At 38.8% G+C, this 22865-nt stretch overlaps 1 protein-coding gene across 3 annotated transcripts in view; it reads right to left on the bottom strand.

The window, feature by feature from the left end:
* The window catches only part of LOC126760572 (mucin-19), a 65543-nt gene extending 54314 nt beyond the window's left edge, over window positions 1-11229 (bottom strand). Inside the window, exon 1 of one of the 3 annotated variants that reach the window (XM_050476308.1) lies at window positions 11011-11229. The gene's annotated coding sequence lies outside the window, so the exon portion shown is untranslated. The remainder of the gene's footprint in view (window positions 1-11010) is intronic. The other 2 variants (XM_050476305.1, XM_050476306.1) reach the window with 2 other exon arrangements.
* Between the last annotated feature and the right edge of the window lie 11636 nt (window positions 11230-22865).

The raw sequence follows: 22865 nt of genomic DNA, 5'->3' as shown, positions 1-22865 counted from the left end.
TACATTTTATATAATATATTACGTAAATGGCCGACCGGAGAAGAGTTTCTTCAACTCTAACTAAAATGGAACAGTACTAATAGATTAAAAAAACCTTATGGAAATACCTACTAAATATTTTTATATTTTAATTGACTCTTATTGGAAGATAGGTCATTAATAGTTGTAAAAATTAACCCTGAACCGGAAATATTAAGTTTGCAACACGAAGAAGGAAACATCGGAGACTTTAAAAAATATATGTATAAATGATCCGACAGACAGACGGAAAGTCTGTTTCTGTTTTTTGACATCAAAGGCATCGTCTACCATGAATTTTTTCCTTCTGGACAAACCGTCAACGCCCGTCAACCGTCAAGTCCTCAAGAGACTCAAACGAAGGGTCATTCGGGTCCGACAAGACATCGCAGCCGATTGGAAGTTGCACCACAACAACGGCCCGGCTCACACCCCCTTTCTTGTGAACAGCTATCTAACCAAGGCCGGCATCCCAACGCTTCCGCAGCCGCCCTACAGCCTAGATGTCGCCCCCTGACTTTTTTTTGTGTTCTTGCCTAAAAAGGCCGATGAAAGGCAAGCGTTTTGAGACGACAGGAGGGATTCAAGCAGCATGCACCTCGACTCTCAAGGCTATTCCGGAGAATGCCTTCCGTGACGCCTTCAATGTTTGGAAATCGCGCTGACAGCGCTGCATCAAAGCAGAATTCTTCTATTTTGAAAGTCTCCAAAGAAATGGTTAAGAGCACACTGCCACAAGTATAGCATATAACTATCATAGAAACTTATCGATCAAAATCCAATTCTTGTATGAAAAACTTCTTTCTGAAATTTGGCCTGAATTATTACACAAAGCGGTAAAATCTTCGAAGAAATTATTCAGATCGGACTTCTGTAGCTTATAGCTGTCATACAAACAGACTGATCAAAATCAACTTAAACATCAATTATTCCATAAGAAAAACCTCGCAGAAACAGGAATATAAGTATCAAGTATGAAGACACCGCAGCCGTAAAAGTTTTCGTAGATTTATAGCTAAGTTCTCTTGACATAATCTTTAGCCGTATCCTGTTTTTTAAATATAAAACTTCAATAATTGTTACCTTTAATACGTAAACATAGTGTTCACATTTGTGTGTGTGCCAATTTTCGAAACATTAAACGTTTTCAAAATATCCATTTCGCAGATTGCTCGGATAATTATTTGCTGTTCCATAATATAAATTGCCAATTATGCACAAAACCGGTATACCCACTTAAAGTCAAGTTCTTCTACGCCTACTTAGTCTAGCTATACATATGTATGTACATACATATATCTGCAATATAGTGCTCTTTTAAGTATCATACAATTCGAGTATGAATTTTTATGAGCGATTATTTGAAGTGAATTGAGTCACGTTGAGTACAATTTCAAAATTAGCCGTGAATTCGTGCAGTGACAGTAAACGCTGTCATTTACGGAATGAAAGTCAATACTCTTCTTAGTGCTTCATATAAAATTTGCATATGTATGTGTGTTTTATTATAGTAATTGGACTATTATAGAGCTCATGGCCCAATGCCAAGGTTAAATGTTCATATATGTATGCATATTTTGTATGTGTGTATTTAAATATGAAAGCAGCATGCACACGTATCGGGGATTAGTCGAAACGCAATAAAATAATATCATTCACTAAAATTGATGCATACAACATAAATCATAGCGGTTAATGCCAGCCAGCTTCCATGCGTGTGCACATAAACTTACATATACACACACACATTTGTAGTTTTGGTATTTTTGAAGTATTTTCATATGTTTGCGTTGGTAAATATGTTCATCGCTTTAATATATAGAATGAGTTCACAGTGAATACTGTAAATAATTGCCCGTTGAAGCTCATTTGCCAAAAACGAACTTAACTCAACTATTTTCCTGCTGTAGGCCAAATGTAGTAAGACTTTTTATTTAATTTTTTTTTTTTTTAAGGTTGATATGACTGTCAGTGATACCTGTCCCCCTGCGGGTAGCGGGCTCCTTTTGGGTTGGAGGGGGAAGAATATACCCGTGGTAAGGCATGCCTGTCGTAAGAGGCGACTAAAATCCACATGTACTGTGTCTGACATAACAGGTCTTGGTTTAAATGTCAGCATGGTCTAAGTCAGAAATAGTGCTATAATACTCAGCTTGAAATGATATTATAGACTTTATATTAATTCCTAATATAAAGGCATTTGTTGTTCAAGCGACAAATGTCACCAGTCATTGAGTTTGGGGAGCTCAACTGGTAGTAGCAATAGCTACAAATTCACACCAAAGACTATAACCTGGTACCACGGGGAGCAGTTAGCCCTTGGAGGTAACTCCAATCTGCTCATTGGGTTTGGCCCTTTGTGGAAATTCGTGGTGGCTGTGGTTTAAACCTAAATGCAGGCAGGGCATTTTGTCCAATGTGGAGTCGTATTGCGGCCGGGTGCCGGACCCAGAGTACGGCAGAGGTTATAGGTCGGCCTTGAACCCGACCAAGGCGGGCAAAAGGCATTCATATTTTGCTTCTCGAAGGTATGAGTGCTGAATGCATTTATGCTTTGGGGCGCTGATCAACGCATTGTATTGATCTACGTGCTTCTAGCAATAGGAAGCGCCGTGAGGTTAGGCCTTCGCAGTCAGGTACTCACGTAAATCACAACGGACTCTGTCAGTGATACCTGTGTCAAATGTCACATCAAAATAATCTTCAGTGTTTTATATCCGATTGGCCTTCTTAAGTACATAAAGTGCATTCGGCGATTTTTACGATGCGTGAAATTATTCCAAAAAGAAGTTCCATTAAATTTTGTGTGCGAAATCAAATTTCTGGTGCCGAAACCTGCAGATTGTTGAAAAAGGCCTTCGGTAATAACTGTTTGTCGCGAGTAAGTGATTTTAAGTGCTTTGACTGGTACACTGGTACTGGACGACCATCAACATCAACTGATGATCAAGAAGTCATTAAAATATAGGAAGGACGATGAACAGTCAAAGGTCTCACTAGCATTGTTGGAATATCGGTAGGATCAGAGAAAACCATTTTGAAAGATCATTTGGACCTAAGAAAAGTGAATGCACGATAAGTTCCAAAATCACTAAACATTTTCGAAAAACAGTGTCGCGTCAACGTTTGTGAAACAATGCTTTCCGACTACCAGAATGTCATGAAACGTATTATTATTGGCGATGATTCTTGGTTCTATCCTTATGAACGGGAAACAGACGATCAATCGGCCGAATATTGTGCTAAAGGTGACCCAAAGCCGAAAAAACCACGTCAAAGCAAGTAAAAAATTAAGGTTGTGTTGACAGTTTTCTTTGATTACCAAGGTGTCCGAATTCCTTCCGACCGGCCAAACTGTCAACAAGGGATACTATTTGTGTGTTATGCGTCGTTTGCGGAAGCTATTCGTAAAGAGAGGGCGGTATTATGGGCCGACAACTCGTATTTTTTGCACCACGATAACGCACCGTCGCTTATTGCCTTGATTCTTCGTAAGGTTTTCGCCAAATTTTTAACCAATATCGTGCCGCAACCACGGTTACGCCTGATTTATTTTTTATTTATTTATTTATTTTAAAGAGAACTAATTATAAATAATTAATCCACTTGTAAGAATCAGCACTGGCTACCAGGGCCTTCGGCTCTTAATACTAAGATTGTGGTAAAAAGAAAATATTTAGTAAGGTTATTTGATGTTACACAGTTTAAGAAATTTATTAATGGCACTGATGTTATCGCTATTTGTTGCTTTGAGAAGGTCGGAAGGCCTCTTATTCCCAAAGGTTGATTTCCTTAATAAATGCAGTGCAGGACATTCATCCATGAGGTAAATGACTGATTGGGTGGGAGCGTTGCAATGGTGACAGCTTGGTTGATCGGTACCGTTAAGAATATGGCTGTGAGTTCTTGTAGTGTGGCCTATTCTAAGACGAGTGAACGTCTTGATGTTGTGGCATGAGCAGTCCGATGGGTAGATAGATTTTACACCAGTTGGGTTTTGATCTCTGTAGTGATGTTGGTAGCTAGTCCAATCTCGGAGATGCATATGATGGCAGTATTTTTTTATATGTTCTTTGATGTCTTTAGTAGTAAAGTGAGGGAAGAACATCAACGGCTCTCTACTAGCTTCTTTTGCATGTTTATCTGCTGTCTCATTGCCTTTTATACCAGCATGCCCTGGTACCCACATTATTTTTATGCTGTTTTCATGATGGAAGAGTTTGTCGCGTATATTCTGTATTAGCCATGAGTTATTTGCTGAGTTTTGAAGTGCATCAATGGCTGATTTACTATCGCTACATATTATATGTTTTTTTCCTGTTGATGAGGCGAATAGAACCGCTTCGTAAATTGCTGCAGCTTCTGCTGTAAAAACCGAGCAATATGTTGGCAAAGCACGGACAGTAATAGCGACACCCCGATCGTTTCGTAGTAGTATCCATTTTCGACCCGTCGGTATATATGGGTTCCCATTCTATAAGACACAATAGCCTCGTTGAAGAGCAGAAAAAAATCGTTGGAGCTGGTTTTTAGTTTCTGGTGCTTTGACAGAGTGTTTATAAAAGAATGTTTGGGAGTCAACCATTGTGGATGGTCAGGCTCGACGAGCAATTCGGGTGTGGATATTAAATTGAGGTCGTTGATCAGGGCTATGCATTGCATGAGGGTGGACTGTTTGTTCGATGCATTCATCCTAGTTGTAGACGTCTCGAGGATGTTGAAAAAGGTTTTGCTCCTATTATGGAGAATCCTAGGTAGAAGCATCATGGTATTATATTTAGTTCTTTGCTGGATGCTCGGTAGGCCTGCTTCGGCTAAAACGGCTCTGATCGGAGAGGTGGGGAACGCGCGTATGCTTCTGATTTAACTCCACGTGAATTCAAACAAACTCAAACGATCGCTCCGGGGAAACTGTTTTGAGTCAAACGGAGTCAGTAAACGTGAATGAACTTTGAAATCTAACACATTTATATGCTTTGGAACTCTCCCTGTGGCAATCCGCGGCACATTTTGGTGCAAATAATTTCAGCGGAGCGTCTTAAACCATTAACGGCACGCTTACGCAAGTTAAAAATGGCCTATACACCTGTATGTATGTCTATTTCAACCTTGAAACTCACAACACACACGCCAATAAAATCAATACGTACAAATCGAAGGAATAGGCTGCTAAAAATCACACCAAAGAAGCAACTGCAAAGGTTTATCGTCATACTAAAAATATTAGCAATAAAAAAGAACTGAATCGAAAACAGCTTCGTCAAGACCAAAATCTGCGTCAAGCAAACGCTCAAACACAAATGAATAACTATGACACGGCTGTTATTGGCCAATAATGAGCTTATCACACAGCAAATCTAGTTTTTGAATAATTTAAAGGCGTAAAAAGTTTTTAATTTCGTAATTTATTTCGTCAGCAAGAGCAACGGCAACAGCAACAGCCGCAACGGCGGAGTGGTTGGCGCGTTGGCGCGTTGGTGTTTTAGTGATGTGATTTTGATGGCGCTGATGATGCTGATGTAGAACAGGTCTGGTGACAAATAATACAAAAAACAATTGCAGCGTTGCATTTGCATATGGCTTTGTCAACTTTTATGCGCTTCTGTTGGCATGCGTTTGTTTGTGTATGTATGCGTGTGTGTGCGCCTCAATGCAAGCGTTGCGAAAATTGAGCTCACAATATTTCTTGTTAAGCCCATAATAAATCGCATCGAAGACGAGGCAATGAAGCCATGAAGATGTTTAAGTTGTTTTGCATATAATTTATATGCATATATACAAACAAGTGCATCAATATACGAATGAGCATATGCATACATACATACATATACATATGTATGTGCGAAAATTATTATTAATACCCGCTTTGATTGCCATACATTATTCTTAAAGTGTGCTGTGTCGTGGCTTACAGCGGAAATAGCAATAATTGCCATATCAATAACATATTTTTATTGAATTAATTAAATAAAAGTGAAATTATTGTAAAGTAATTTATTTACAAAAGTGAATGTGCAATGGCTACCAGAAGCTCCGGTATTGGCATCTTACAGTGGAAATAATGGGTTGTCAAAAAAGTCTTGCGGTATTTTTATTGATTTTTTTATTGAAATTGAAATGAATGTTTGATGACTCATGCCCAGCTCTTGGCCGATGCTACGGCTGCTACTATACCGGTTTTCTTCGACCAATTCAGCGATTTTATCGCAATTTTCGACGACAGGCCTTCGGGAGCGTGGCATCACGAAATCAACGAAAACGTTGAAACCATCGTTGTGCGGTGGAAATGGAAAGTGTATCGGGTCCATAATTTTATTGGCGGCTTGAGATGCATTTTTGCCTTTATCGTAGTAGTACTGTAAAATATACCGTTTTTTCTCTTTATTTTGCTCCATGTTTGCGACGCTATAACTCACGAACGACTTAAAAGAAACGACAATCAATCAAACATGTGTTAGCGCGTGAAATGAGCTTTCCAAAAAGGTATAGCATGATCCGATGCGACTAATAAAACTAGAACTACGCGCTTTCAGCGCCAACTAGCGAAAATACCGCAAGACTTTTTTTACAACCTATTATATTTCAAGTAATATAATTAATTAAGTTGAAAATAATACTTTTGCTAATTAACTCACTTTTGATACTTTTAGCAATTTCTTAAATCGGCTGTTTTTTTTACTTCAGAAGAACCGAAAGACTATCAAGCGCATCGCACGTTTGGTGAATGGACCCAAAACGAAATGACAACTGAACCCGATTTTCACAAGCAAATTATTTACAACGTTGAAGCTCAATTTAGGTTGATGATACTCCACAAGCCAATTTTGTGACGCCGTTACATCCCTAAAAAGACAGTGTTTGCTGTGTTCTATGGGAAGATGGAATTATAATTTTTCAAAAATAAAGAACGCTTTTTCGTGCCTGAATCGGCGGATGGCGATGTGGACGACCTTTGATTCCAACAAAACGGCGTTACATGTTATACAGGCAGCGAATCAAAGAATTTATTTAGGAAAATTTTTGGTCTGATGTCGTGGGACAATGGTATGATCTTGAAGATCGTGCCATTTAACACCCACGGTAAATTTTTGTGAGGTTATGTGAGGTCGTTGTATACGCAGATAAGCTCGAGACAATTGATGCCTTGGAAGTGAATATTCGGCGCGTTATTACTAAAAAAAATAGGTTCCAATAACTGCAAAAAGTGGGCAAAAAATTAACCTCGGAGCTGGTTTTATTCAGGCCGGCAGCGGAGGTAACTTACCTGAAATCATTTTTAAAACATAATGGAAAACCCTTATGCGTTTGATAAAATCAAGTTCTTGGTCATTATTTTAAATTATAATTATATAAAAGGACAATTTTTTTTGTTGGCTTGGATATGTGAGGAAACTTTGATTTTTTCAAAATACCTGATTACGAATTTCTTTATGGAAGTACTATTAACTGAAACTCAAAAACAATGATCTCGTCAAATACCCAGAAACTGGTGATAGGCTATACCGATTTCTGGATATTGGTGGTATCATTATTTTTAACTTTCAGTCAACAGTTTCATGCAGATTTTCGCAAATGGTCACAATTTAGGAATGATAAAGCAATTTGTCAATGCATTAGACGCGTAAGAATATTATTTTACTTACATTTGTTGATAATTTCAGAAGCTTAAACATAAAAGTGGAAAGGTGAAAATGTGGAAATGTGAAGGTCATCAAAAACAGCAATTAACGAAAGATACAGATTTTGTCAAAGTTAAGACTGTTATGGAAACTGAATCTTGGAAAAATTTTCTATTGGTAGTCAAAAATATGCTAGGTAAATAGGTAATAGGCAACAAGTCTCGAAGAAATTGTGCAAAACATACTGACACATTTTCAGGCTCTAGGAACAAATTTGTAGAAGTTTAATAGACCATCTTCGCAACTATCTAGATAAATTTTCAGATAATTTAGAAAAATTTATACGGCGAACTGTTCCAACAGTATCCAAAAGTAATGAAAGAAAGGTTGCTTGGTTGCAGGAATCGTCATATGATTCTAGATTACTGCTCTTCCTTAATATACATAGATTGTGAACGGGGAAACTATTAAAGAAAGGTCATAAAAGGCATTTTTTTTAATATTACATAAGCATGTTTTCCAACTTTTTGCTCTGTATACTTCGATTAGATTTAAAGAAAAAAAAATCGTTCACCTGTGCTCGATATTTGTCGAATTGTTGAAAATTTTTAGCGTACATTTTCTTTAACACTAGATCTACCAAGACCGTCATTTTGACGGTTTTCGAATTACATACTGAAAATGGGAACGTCTCAAACCACAATCGGGTATATTTTGAGAAAGGATTTGGATTTGAGTCCGAATCAAATTATTCTCACTTGAGAACTGAAGCTATTGGAGCACCGCAAACGTTGTGAATTTGGTGATTTTGTGTGGGGATGTGGATTTTAGTCTGGTGGAGTCATCGATTCATACTTCTTTCAAAATGAAGCTGGTGACACCGTTGCCGTTTATGACCGCAATTGGAGGAAGAAGTTGAACTTGACAACATCAGGTGCCAACAAGATGAGACTACGTACCACACAGTACCGATTATTGTGGGAAACGTTTGGAGACTCGAATATTTCAAGAAATCGTGACATTGAATGGCCTGCAAAAAGTTATGATTTAACTAGACTTTCTTCACGCTTTAGAAGTCAATATCGAACGCGCTATTTATGACTTACGACTTGATTTAGTAGAAAAAGTACTCGAAAAATGGGTTCATCGAATTCGTTCCTGCAAACGAAGTCGCGGAGGCCTTTTGAATGATGTTATATTCAGAATTAAATTGTATCTATTGTACTTAAGTTTGTGTTAAGTTTTTATAAAACGATTCCTATTCTAATAATCGACAGTTTATACTTTTAAAAATATTATTAAAATTTTCAATCCACATTTAAAATAGTTTTTTGAGTTTCTTCATTCTAAAGTGTGGTATACATGATTCGATTACCATTTAATTTTTTTCTAAATGTTCTGTACTACGATTTGATCAAAAATCGAAATTTTACAGTTCAAGAGTGAACAAATATTTGAGCTAAATTCACCTTTTCTTAAAAGGCACTCTTTCAACAATTTTTTATATTTTTCTTATGTTCAAGTAGAGAATTTTTTTTCTTATTTTCGAATAGAGAATTTTTTTGGACCGCGGATAACTCGAAATATATTTAATCTTTTACATAAACTTTGTGTGTTCTTAAAATATATATAAATAGTATACCCAAAAATAAAATTAGTTAATTTTTTTACTTTTGAATTCTTATAATTAGACACTGAAAATTTAAAAATATTTTAAATGTCACTATATAATGATAACAATTTTAATAAAAAAATAATAAAATTTTTTATAAAACAAATAATAAATTTTTTTATAAAAAAAAATTATAAAAATTGGTAAAAAATTATTATTAATGATTTTTACATATTTTGTGGTTTTATAATTATAACACTAGCATTAAATTTTGTTTAATTTCATTTTCTGCAGCTGCATATGTATTATAAATTTCAAAAATTTTTCAATTGTAAGATTGCATATTTTTTAAAATTTTTTACTTAAATTATTAATTCTTTCATTTTATTACAATACAATTTTATTTTATTACTTTCATTGGTTAATTTTAATTTAATAATTAGAACTAATTATTATTACTATATTACTCAATTATTAAGCTGTTATGTTATGTGTTATTTTAAAGATTTTTTTTATCTTTTTTTTTCAAAATTCAGACATATTACATTTTTCAAACCATTTTAAAAATAAATTTCAAATTTATTTCTTTATACAAATGTATAACATTTTTTAAATTATTTTATTTTTATATTTTTTTATAAGTAGTTTAAATATAATTTGTTATACAGTTCCAGCATATTTCGTTTTATAAAGATTTTAATTTTTAGTTATTGATTTCTCTTCATATATTATTATTTTTTTTTATTATTTTAATATTTTTATTTTCTTATTTTTTATTAATTTTTTTATTTTTTTTTTGATTATTTTATTTTAATTTTTTATTAATATTTTATTTTCATTTATTACGCTAATTTAAAAAATTAATAATTTTTATTATGTTACAAGTTTTTTCAAACTTTTTGAATATTTTATAACAGCTTGCTTTAAAAAGTACTGAAACTTTACTTTTCACTGTTATTTAAATAAAAGTTTTGAAAATATAAATTAAACTAACAAAAACAATTATTTTTCGTTATTTTTTATTTCAAAATTTTTATTATTAATGTTATATTTTCCATTATATTTTTATTAAATATTATACTTTAGTATTTGGATATTATTATTATAATTAATTTTATATTTCACATTTATATTCTTTATTAATTATTTTTGTATGTTTTTTACTTTCTCAATTTGTAAAGTTCATGCGCACATGCTTACACATTTTTGGCATCGCAGAGCAAACAGTTATTTTGGCACTGTCACTTTCGTGTTTCTACTTTATTATTGTTTTGCTTTTTTCGAAAATTGATGTCAATTTCCTTAAGATTCTTCGCGAAACATTTTTTACACGCCGGCAATGACAGTGCGACCTTTTGCCAGTTAATTTTTTTGTTAATTTTCTCCGTATTTTCTTTGGCACAGCGATTTGTTGTTCTTTATTTACGACTATCACTTTTTAACAATGGTGAGCGTTCGATTCGTGCGATGTTTTCAGTTTTTCTCTTCAATTTTTTTTTATATATTTATTTTTTTTTGTTTTTTACGAAATTTCACTATTTCAACGCAGCCAGCGAGAAGCAATTGATTCCATACAGTTCGGCACGTTTGCTGCACTCTTTTGTGTCGCCCCCTCTACACCCCGAGCCGTCCATTCCGCCAACTAATAGGCGGTCTAGTCGATCATTGCCAAGTCCATAAGCAAAAATAATCGAAAAGAAAAACAACAACTAAACACACAAGCACTTTCATTCCAAAAACAAAATACAACAACAAAATTACTACAATAAAGCGGCGTATTTACGGTATCGGTGCCGTCTATTTCGCTGTGGAAACTGACAACGTCTTTGAGCGCCAATCTAACTATAACTACAAGCTGCACCGACTATTTACGAGTGTTTCTTGGCAGGCACGCAGGCTATATTGGCGCGCTAAGCGTGGAGTGGAGTTTGTCATCGACCGCGAAAGCGCCAACACTGATCCGTCCAATTATGGCTGCCAACGTCTTATTGACTGTCTACATATGTGCGTGTGTGTGTGTGTGTTGGTATTGATATACATATGTGCAAGTGTGCGTAGTTGCCACCAATCGAGCAAATACTGAAAATAATAGCCGAGTTTGAGGCAGCAGCGGGCACGTAGGCTGCAGTGCGCGCGCAGCAATCACTCAGACAGGCACCCAGTCAGACGGACAGCCAGAGAAACAGTTGGTATGTTGGTGTTCGATCGTTTGCTGTCCCAACCACCAAACGTCTTGCCGCGCTCATTTCACCCAACACGTCGTGCCACCAGCGAATGTCAGCGGCAGTGGTGGCAGCAACAGCAGCAATCTCAACTCAAACGCCTTCAATGACAACTACATTGAGCAATATTAATTTTTCTTTAATGACACACACGCACACATGCATATACATATGTATGTATGTGTGTATTTGGCCGCGCCACTGTTTGAAATGTGGTAAACATTATTTTACCTGCCACACATACTTGCGCACAAATATATCGATAAATGTTGAAAGCGGCGCGCCGTGTTGTGACTGCTGTCGCAAACGTAACGCCAATAATAGCAACAACAACAAGAACAACTATGTCAGCACTAGTGGCAGCATGTGCGCTCACGTGCGTATGAAAACGCTGCTTGATTGCGGCCAATTGCTTCAATTCAATTGTCTCGAATCGTTAATATGTTCTGCGCCGCACACGCACCACCACACACACCCACATACAGCGCCACATATGCGCATATCCATACGGCATACCAATAATAGTCTCACTCGCTGACAACTTGTGTACTTGGGCCGCCTGCTCGGCATACTCAAGCTGTTAGCTGCCATTGTGTGCATTTGCCGCATTCAATTGAGCTGGCAACTTGGCAACTTGCAACGCTCGGGAAATGTCGGATGAAGCATCTTTCTGCTACGCGGTGGAAAATCGTATATGTGTATATGTATGTGTTTATTGGTGGGACGTTTCGGTTGATCGAACTCGAAATATTATGAAAACGGAAAAAAACTAAAAAATGTGTTTACGCAAACTACTTTAACCTTACCAACGAACCAAATTTACGAAAAACATTTCTCTCTATCAGCGCGTGGACTGAGTGAAATAGGATTATTACCATGCCCACTGTCCACACAACAGTTTCGGAACATTAAAGTTAACGGTAAGATCATACAGCAGACTTTGACAATGGGTGTGGCAGCACCTATTTTTAAGTGAAACCGCATATCTCAACAACTACTCGGCAAATATGAACTGAATGCATTACAAAATGCTTTATATTCTTCTTCTTCTTTATTGGCGTAGACATTGCTTAAGCGGTTATAGCCGTCGCGCCAGTAGTTCTTCCTTTTCACTATTTGGTGCCAATTGGAGATTCCAAGCGTAGCCAGGTCTTTCTTCACCCGGTTCTTCTAACGGAGTGGAGGTCTTCCTCTTACTCTGCTACCCTTGGAGGGTACGGCATCGAATACTATCAGAGCTGGAGTGTTTTCATCCATTCGGACGACATGACCTCGCCAGCGTAGCCACTATCTCTTAATACGCTGAACTATGTCTACGTCGTCTTATATCTCGTACAGCTCGCTGTACCATCGACTGTGGTATTCACCGTTGCCAATGCGCAAAAGACAATAAGTCCGCTGCAGAATTAGCGCCAACTCATCAGATGCTGTCATCGTCCATGCCTCTGCACCATGAATGGTAGAATGACGGGGATGATAAGTGACTTGTATAGTTTGGTCTTTGTTCGTCGAGAGAGGACTTTACTTCTCAATTGCCTACTCAGTCCGAAGTAGCACCTGTTGGCAAGAGTTAAACTGCGTTGAATTTCGTGGCTGACGTCATTTTTGGTGTCAATGCTCGTTCCAAGATAGACGAAATTATCAACGACTTCGTTACAACTGTCAATAGTAACGTGGTTTATTTGATGACAGGAGATATTTCGTCTCGCCCTCGTTCACTATCACACCTATTTGTTTCGCTTTCTGATCCAGTCTGGAGAAAGCAGAACTAACGGTACGGTGTTGATGCCAATAACATCAATATCATCGGCGTATGTCAGCAGATATACACTCTTATGAAGATAGTACCTTGATCTGCAGCATGTTTTATTTTCTCCAGAAGTAGGTTAAAGAAGTCGCATGGTAGGGAGTCGCCTTGTCTGAAACCTTATATGCGATGTTGAGGAGCCTTATCCAACGGTGGTTGGCGCAGATTGTGAAGTCTCCCTTTTTGTGGATTGGGCAGAGCACACTAAAACTCCAATCGTCGGGCATGCTTTCGTACGACCATATTCTACAAAGAAGCTGATGCCTGCTCCTTATCAATTCTTCGCCGCCGTATTTGGATAATTCGGCCGACAATACATCGGTCACCGCCGCTTTGTTGCTCTTCAAACGGGTAAGTGCTATTCGAACTTCTTTATGGTCGGACAATGGATTGTCTGCTCCATCGTCATCGATTGTGGAATCGGGTTCGCCTTCTCCTGGCGTTATGCATTCACTGCCATTCAGCAGGATGGAAAAGTGTTCCCTCCACAATTTTAATATGCTCAGGGGGTTCTTCAGGAATATGCTCCGGTCTTGAAACCTTCTGTTAGTCGGCGCATTTTTTTGTATAATTTTCGAGCATTACCCCAGTTGGCCAGCTTGTCAAGCTCTTCGTATTCACGCATTTGGGTCTCTCGGTTTTTTTGTCTGCAAATGCGCCTCGCTTCCCTCTTTAACTATCGGTATCCACGCTATCCCGCACGTGTTATGGTCCTACGTTTTTACTTGTCAAATATATCCAAGAAAGCCGTGTGAAGTTTTTATGACGATCGATCCAGCCGTTACCGAGAAATTTTCGTGAACGCCTCTGAAAGCGTTTCGGGAAAAACTCGTTTAAAGTTTGGGAGCCGCTTACACTTAGTTAAAAAATTCTTACAGATACGCTCATATCTCCGAATGATTTGCCGAATGTACTGAACATTTTCGGTGAAATTGCATATATATAGTATATTCGATATAAAAACGAAAAAGCCGATTTTTTTTTAATTCACAACACCTCAGAATATATTTCGAATTTGTAGTATAACGGGTCCAAATGCCATTTATAGGAATCATTTAACTACCAACGCCATCTACCGTGTAAGTCAAAACCATTCCGATAACGTATTCTCTCCGAAAGTCCCTGATGCCTTGAAGTTTATAAAAACTAAAAATTATTTGTTATTTTATCAGCGTAAATCACACTTCGTACACACTGTTGGTTGAAATGCCAAAGTGAACAAAAGCAAAGCCAAATGTTGCAGTGCTGCCACTCATTGGCATTTCGAAGTTTCCACACGCACACATCGGTATGCTCTTTTGCCGACTATACGGTACATTCACTTGCAGGAGTCAATTGCAAATTAAAGTTCATTTCGCAGACCTTTTACATGGAGCGCCACGTTTGAGTGCGAGTGTGAGTGCGATTTTCTTGAAAGCACTTCCCTCGCTCGTTTACCCCTAAAAGGTGCAGCGCGCCAGCCAGCATGGCATGTGTGTGTGGCGTGTATGGGGGTATGCGAGTGCTTGCTCATACATATATGCATAAATCTTGTGCACACACAATTGAGTACAAAAGCTCTTGAATAGTTTGCAGTCAAAGCGTTTGAGTGAGCAATATGTAGCAACACTTTTCTGGGCTTACAAACACACACACATACACACATACATTTGCATGTGTACTTACTAATACGCCAATTTGTTTTGCTTACACGGACATGCGAAATATAGTAAATGTATACTTTTTGGCATATAAAGTGATTTTTGTTCGAGTGTATGTGTGCTCATGGACGTCAACAATTGCAACAACAACAGCGCAAAGCAAGCAAACATTCCACATTCAGCATCTTGTTTTTGTCTGGGGGTGGCAAATTGAACTCTTTCGGCGCCTCAGCTTTGCCTTCATTCCGCTAAACAGCCAACAGCCAGCTGTGCATACATACATATATACATGCATGTGTATGTATGTGCACTTGTCTGTAAACATACGGAGGGCTATAATATTTCATATTTGCACGTAAATATGTAAATGTATGCCAGTGCATGCGCAGCGTTTTGGCAGAAAATGTCAGTTTTGGCGTTTAATATGCAAAAAGAAGCTCCGAAACATAAGTCCAGACTTATGCATATGTATTTAAGTGAGCATATGGCAACATACACTCACACATGCATGCCATATTTATACATCTATATAAATGTTTTTTAGGCAGTCCGCCGTTGGCAAAATTCATAGCACACCACTTGTTGCATGGATGGTAAATATTTAATTACTCATAGCATCGGTGCACAGCCATCAACATGGCACACGTACGACATACATACATACATCCACACATACATACGAATCTATGTGACTACTTGGTAGCCAAGCAACCCTGCCTGATGCTTGCGCCAAAAACTTTCTCCTAATTGCAGTGAAATTGCAGGGAAACATTTAGTAATTTTAAATTGACTACTCTAAATTTCGGTGTACTTAACATGCACCGTTATTTGAATATTCTGCACAAATTTCACTTTTCACAATAAATAAAACTTTGCTCAGTGGTTGATGATAGTAAGTAAGACTGCGTAATGAGTTGGGGAAGAACTTCAATTTTTCAAAGATAGATAGGTAGGGAAGAGTGCTGCCCTTCGGGCTCAATTAGAGCTAGTAGCACCGTTTTGATGCACTACCGTAAGACCTTGTCTTGATATTACGTTCAATGCTGTTGGTATCCTCAAGTAGACTACTTATCGCCGTTGTGATTTCTGTAGATAGACATACAAGGTTTGGTATCTGATGGATCTCAAAAATTTGATGTCGGATTTGTGGTAGAGCTGGACACACACAGAGGAAGTGTAGATCCGTTCCCTTACTTCCTTTGAGTTTGCAGCTACGGCAAGTGCTATTGTAGGACATGTTCTACAAATGACCAGTGCCCCGTTATGATAGCTGTAAGTGTATACCAAATATAAAAAGTATATACTTACTTGTTTTGAAGGTCACAGATCCACTTAGTTTTACTTCTATTTTTTACTTCCCAAAGGCGAAAATTATATTCAAGTTATATTCAAATGAGATCCGCTAGGTGTTCGCTTACGCGGTTATAGCCGAGTTTACAACTGCATGCCAGTCGTTCTTCCTTTTCGCTATTTGGCGCCAATTGGAGATTCCAAGCAAAGTCAGATCCTTCTCCGTCTGGTCTTTCCAACTGGAGGTCTTCCTCTTCCTCTGCGTCCACCGGCGGGTACTGAATCGAAAACTTTCAAAGCTCTTCCTTATACGTCGAGAGAGGACTGTACTTCTCAATTGCCTACTCAGTCCGAAGTAGCACCTGCTTGTAAGATTTATTCGGCGTTGAATTTCGAGGCTGACGTTGTTGTTGGTGTTAATGCTGGTTCAATGATAGACGAAATTAACTTCGACATCGAATTTGTGACAGTCGATGGCCCATTTCTTTCGCTTCCTTATCCAGTCTGTAGAAAGCAGAACTAAGGACGCGGTTGTTGAGGCCAATGATATCAATAGCATCAGAGTATGCTAATAATATAAGATTATACCTTCTCTATTTAGCTCTGCAATCAGTATGTTGACGGTGAGCTTTAATCTTTCATAGGCGGTTTATCCCATGGTAGTTGGCACAGATTGTGGGGTCTCCCTTCTTGTGGATTGGCAGAGCACACTTAAATTCCAATCGTCGAACATGCATTTAATTGTTCGGTCGACAATTTGTCGACCGCCGCCGCTTTGTTGTTCTTCAGTTGGGTATTTTTTATTCGAAACTCTTTCTGGTCGTCAGTCACTAGATCACCTCTGGTGGTTCTAAAAGAGTACGGTCCGGTTTGAAACCTTCTGTTTATCGCCGCATCATTTCGTAAAATTTTCGGGCATTACCCCAGTCGGGCAACTTGTCAGGCTCATCGTACACACCCATCTCAGCCTAGCCTTTTTTTGTCTGAAAATGCGTCTTGCTTCTCTTTTCAACTCTCGGTAACTATCCTATTCCGCACGTGTTGTGGTCGATTGTAACGTTGTGAGGTAAGCAATCAGTTTTCTCTTCGCTGCCTTTTCTGAAAACCAATGGTTTCGTTTGCAGCTGTACGTAAGGAGCTTGAAATGCCGTCCCACAATTCTCTTATAACGAGTTGCTGATGAGTGCTCTCAAATAGAGAATTGCAAGTCAAGTAGAAAATCTTTCGGCTGTCTGTTGTGATTTCAACTTTTTGACGTCGAACCTTCCTTTTGTTTGTTGACGTGAGTATCTTCGCTGCAACAAGATAGCGGTTCAAGTCAATGCTAGGACCTCGGATCGTACGCACACCTAAAAACTAGAGACGTGTCTTCCGTCCATTACAACATAATCGAACTGGTTGGTGGCTTTTCGATCCGGAGACAACGAGGCAGCTTGATGAATTTTCTTATGCGGGAAGCTAGTACTACTAAAAACCATACTTCGAGCCCCGGCTGAGTCGATAAGCCTCAACCCATTTAGGGATGTCTCATCATGGAGGCTGAATTTACGGATCGTTGTGCCAAATAAACATTCTTTGTACACTCTGGCGTTTAAATCGCCAAGCACGATTTTGACATCATGACAGGGGAGCTCTCCTAGGAGCGCTCAAACCGCTCATAGAAGACATCTTTGATCAGATCGTCCTTCTCTTCCATCGGGACTTGGAAGCAAATCGGTGATATGTTGAAAGACTTCGATATGTATAGCGGCTAAACGTTCACCCACCGTAGTGAAAGCCAGTAATCGTCGACGAAGTCTCTCTCCCACCACGAATCCCATTAGGACATATAAATAGCCTTTTTTAAACAATAAAAGTTAAGAAATTATGGTTGCCATATAGGGAATTCTATCAAATGTTTAGCTTGGAAGACTTTCTTAAGATCAATACTAGAATATGAAATATTTTCTTACATTCCGGATGGAATAGAATACAAGTCTAAGTAATTCCAAGAATTGCACTTGCATCTTCTTCTGCATGAAAACTGATCGACCATGTCATTTCAGGTTTTTGCGAGTATTACTGAAATCCTATGGATTATAAAGAACCTTTATCAATAAATTAATGATATGCAAAATAAGTTAAATGTAAAGGCCACCCGATTTTGTCATCAAAGGTTTTTTTTACTTCTTAGGTTGAACACATTTTATAATAATTGCGATAACTGGCGCCACCTTCTGAAAATATATCATACTAAGGCCCAAAAACTAAGGTGACATTGTATTTATTTTGAAAATTCTTTATTTATTCTTCCAAATCAATTTCATCCCCTTCAAAGTAATCCCCTCCCGATGCAATGCACTTATGCCAACGGATTTTCCAATCTCCGAAACACCGGTTGTAGTCACTTTCCGGGATAGTCTTCAGTTCCGTCTTCGCTGCGGCTTGAATCTCCTCTATCGTATAAAAACGGTGTCCCCGGAGCGGTCTTTTAAACTTGGTGAACAGCCAGAAGTCGCACGGTGCCAGATCAGGTGAATACGGTGGTTGCGGAATGATATGGGTTGAGTTTTTGGCGAAATGATCACGAATTACGAGGGCAGTATGGGATGGTGCATTATCGTGGTGTAAAAACCAAGAATTGTCTTTCCCCAATTCCGGCCTTTTTAGGCGGATAGCGTTACGCAAACGACGCATAACGTTCAAATAATATTCCTTGTTGACTGTTTGACCGGTTGGAAGGAATTCATAATCCACAACACCACGATAATCGAAGAAAACAGTCAACATGACCTTGATTTTTGAGCGACTTTGGCGCGATTTTTTTGGTCTCGGCTCTCTTTTGGCACGATATTCGCTCGATTGATCGGTTGTTTCGGGGTCGTAAGCATAGATCCAAGTCTCATCGTCAGTTATAATGCGTTTCATGACACCCTGGTAGTCGGAAAGCATCGTTTCACACACTTCAACGCGACGCCTTTTTTCCAAAAAATTCAATGTTTTCGGTACCAGTTGAGATTTGACGCGCTTGAGGCCCAAAACATCCTTCAAAATGGTATTGGCTGAGCCTTTCGATATGCCAACTTCATCAGCAAGGTCTCTAATTGTTAATCGACGGTTTTTCGACACCAAATCTTTGATTTGTTAAACGTGAGCTTCGTCGGTTGAGGTTGATGGTCGCCCTGGACGCTCTTCGTCTTCGACACGTTCACGGCCGACTTGGAACTCACTATACCACTTGTAAACACTTTTTTTAGACATAGCCTCATCACCAAAGGCTTTCTGCACCATCCTCAACGTATCCGCAGCAGAAAATTGATTCTGTAAACAAAATTCTCTGCTCAACAAATTTCGACATCGCAAAAAACGAAAAACTCACTTTTAGCAGCTCACAAAACGACACGTATCTCAAACACTAATGAATATTTTGACATGAAATTTGACATAAATGTGACTAACAGTACTACCAACCTAAAAAAAAAAAATTCTCTAATCCTTCGACGCGCGCAGTTTAAATTCAAATGTCAGCTTATTTTAATTAGTAAAATCGCATTTATCTTTTCCGTGCTTTGCTAACACAACAAACCGTTTTTAGAAATATTTACAGTTGTAGATGACACTCCGAAAGACCTAAAGCACTTGCTCCCAATTGATGGCAATCCCAAAAAATAATTTATATTACTTTTATTAATGAACACATTAGCTAAAAGGCGGCTAATTACACCGCTCGCCAATTTATTAAAATGTCGCATACATATGTATGTATATATGTATATACATACATACTTACATACATACATACATACATACATACATATACGAAAACCGCAAATGAAAAAAATTTTGCGATTACGCCAAAGCTTCATTTGCCTTTTGGAATTCCCAACCGCGATACGAGTTTGTTGCAAAACACAAGTAGAATGTATTGCATTTCGTGGCTTTTTGCTGCACTTTATGGAAAGAGCAAACATTTGAACTGCAACAACAACAAAACAAAGAAACTGAAAAAAATCCACTTTTTTTGCGATGAAAGATGAGACTCAGGCAAGCGTGTGCGCTAAAGTGCAAATGCGTCTAAGAAGTAGAATCGCCAAGCAGCTAAATTACAAAATCATACGAAGAACAACAACAACAACGAAAGATGCCATGACGATGCAGCGCATAAGCTAACGGCAGCAGTAAATCAGCTTTAAAGCGGCCGCAAGGCAGTCAACGTTGTCAGCAAGGTAGGCAGGCAGCCAGCAGCCAGAAGCCGTTGGCAGTAGCCGCTGCTGGCTGCCGTTATAACCTCATCAGCGCCACAAACCAGCTATGCGAGTACCACTTACCACTTCTGCGCGCCGCACCGACGTCGCAGCTGTCATTGGCACGGCAACAACAACGTCGCCAACACATATAAATAAATAAATGGACATGCGTGTGTGTGTGTGTGCGTACGGCGGTCCAGCTCAACGTTGCTCAGCGCAGCAGCCGCGGCCGGCAGCACGGCACACATAACCGGCCAGCGGCGACACAATTCACCAGCCGCGAGACCCAAATACCGAAAAGTATCAAAAGCCAAGAAAAGAAAAAAAAATTATGACATAACACCCGAAAAGTGTATTCATTTCCATTTTATTTGTTTTACACTCTTAATTTCATTAGGACTTTTTCTTGTTGTTTACGCTGAATGCTTTTTAAGCGAGTATTTTTGGTTTTCAGTGTTGTTGTTGTTAAGCTGTTGCTGCTGCATACCGCTGTTGTTGTAGCGGCAGTTGTTTTGCTGGTTTTGCTTCTGGCCACGATTTCGGTGGCGGTATGGACTATAATTTCTTGTTGCTGTTGTTGTTGTTGTTGCTGTTTTTGATATATTTTTGCTTTTATACGGTATTTCTTAGGTTGTTGTGTAGTTGTTGTTGTTTTCTTTCTCGTCACTCATTTCCACAACCAGTTATTTTAATTTCTGCAATTCATTAAAATCGATTATGCGCGCGTGTGTGTGTGTGTGTGGTGAACGAAGGCAGAAATAACGTAAGAAAAAATAGCGTACAAAGTAATTACAACAACAACTAAATAGCACATAAATTTACTAGTACAACGCGATAAAATTGCATAAACAATCGGTAGGTGGATGTGCAAGTAAAGACCTGATACCCGCATGCCTGTACATATGTATGTATGTGTGTGTGTGTGATTGGTGCGTGGTGGCACAGCAACAAATTGCTTGTCAGCCAGCTAACGGCGCTAGACAGGCAGCCAGCCAGCCAGCACCGCGCGCAGTCAACCAGTCAAGCAGTCAGCAAAAGAAGATGAAAGTGTCGGCGGAAATTTACATATTTGCAGACTCGAACCCGCTTAGAGGAATTTTTATACTCTAAACAGGGAATACTCGTATTAAGTTTGCCACGAAGTTTGCAATAACCAGAAGGAAACGTGAAGACCCTATAAAGTCTATATAAATGATCAGCGTGACGAAGGTTAAAACACGTTGACCGTCTGTCGGTATATCAATTATATATGCGAACCAGTCGCTCAGTTTTTGAGATATCGCAATGAAATTTTGCACACGTCAGTTTCTCCCAAAGAAGCTGCGCGTTTGTCGAAACTGTCGATATCGGAGCACTTTAGCGTATACAGGGTTTGTCTGGAAAGTAATAGGACTAATTTTCTTCCGTCGCGACTGTACTTCGGAGCGTGCGCGCATCATCTGGATTCGGTAAAGCGCGTTCCTAGCTAACGAACGAGCGGCTGGTCAGTTGTCTCCGAGCACCTGGAGAGTCAAGACAAACATTTTCGCGCGACGTGTTTCTATGAGACGTTCGTTAGAGCAGAGGTACGCGATTAAATTCTGTGTGAAACTCGGTAAATCTGCGACAGAGACGTTTGATATGATCAAGCAGGCTTACCCAGATGTTGTTTTAGCAAGAAGTGTTGTGTTTCGGTGGGGTCCAGGCCTTTTTGAAGGACCGAGAAGAGGTCGCTGATGAAGACCGTGTTGGGAGACTTGCGTCTTCGACAAAGACCGACAATGAGACTTGTGTGCGTATAGTTTAGAACTCAGACAGTCTACTAAGTATTCGTTTAATTGCTCCGATGTTAAATTTATCCAAATCTGTGGTTCATGACATTGTGACAGGTATGCGCAAAGATGGTCCAAAAAGTACTCACTGACGACCAGAAATTGCGGCGAGCGGAAGTGTGCCAAGAAAAAAAGATATGTGAAAATGACCCCCAATTTTTGAATAACGTATTCAGAGGCGAAGAGTCATGGATCTTTTAGTATGATCCCGAGACAAAGACGCAATATTCCGAGTTTTGAGACGTCAGAGGGCATCCAAGTGGTATTAAACTCGGCTCCCAAGGCTATTCCGGAGAATGCCTTCCGTGACGCCGTCAATGTTTTGAAATCGCGCTGGCAGCGCTGCATCGACGCAGAAGGAGCCTATTTTGAAAGTCTTTAAAGAATTGTAACGATTGGTTCAAAAAAATTTGTTTTAATCGACTCAGTCCTATTACTTTCCGGACAAACCCTATAGCTGTGATACAAACCGTTTGTTCCAAGTCAAATCCGTGTATGGAAAACTTTTTTATTCCATAAGATAAATTAACAAAAGTTGGCAAGAATTATTGTCTAAGGCAATGCTGTAAGCTCAGAACTGACTGTTCCGATCGGACGACTTCAGCATATCTTCTTCTTCT

The sequence above is a fragment of the Bactrocera neohumeralis genome, chromosome 5 (genome assembly GCF_024586455.1).
Source record: "Bactrocera neohumeralis isolate Rockhampton chromosome 5, APGP_CSIRO_Bneo_wtdbg2-racon-allhic-juicebox.fasta_v2, whole genome shotgun sequence".
Taxonomy (NCBI): Eukaryota; Metazoa; Arthropoda; class Insecta; order Diptera; family Tephritidae; genus Bactrocera; species Bactrocera neohumeralis.
This window is presented reverse-complemented; position numbering and strand designations above follow the sequence as displayed.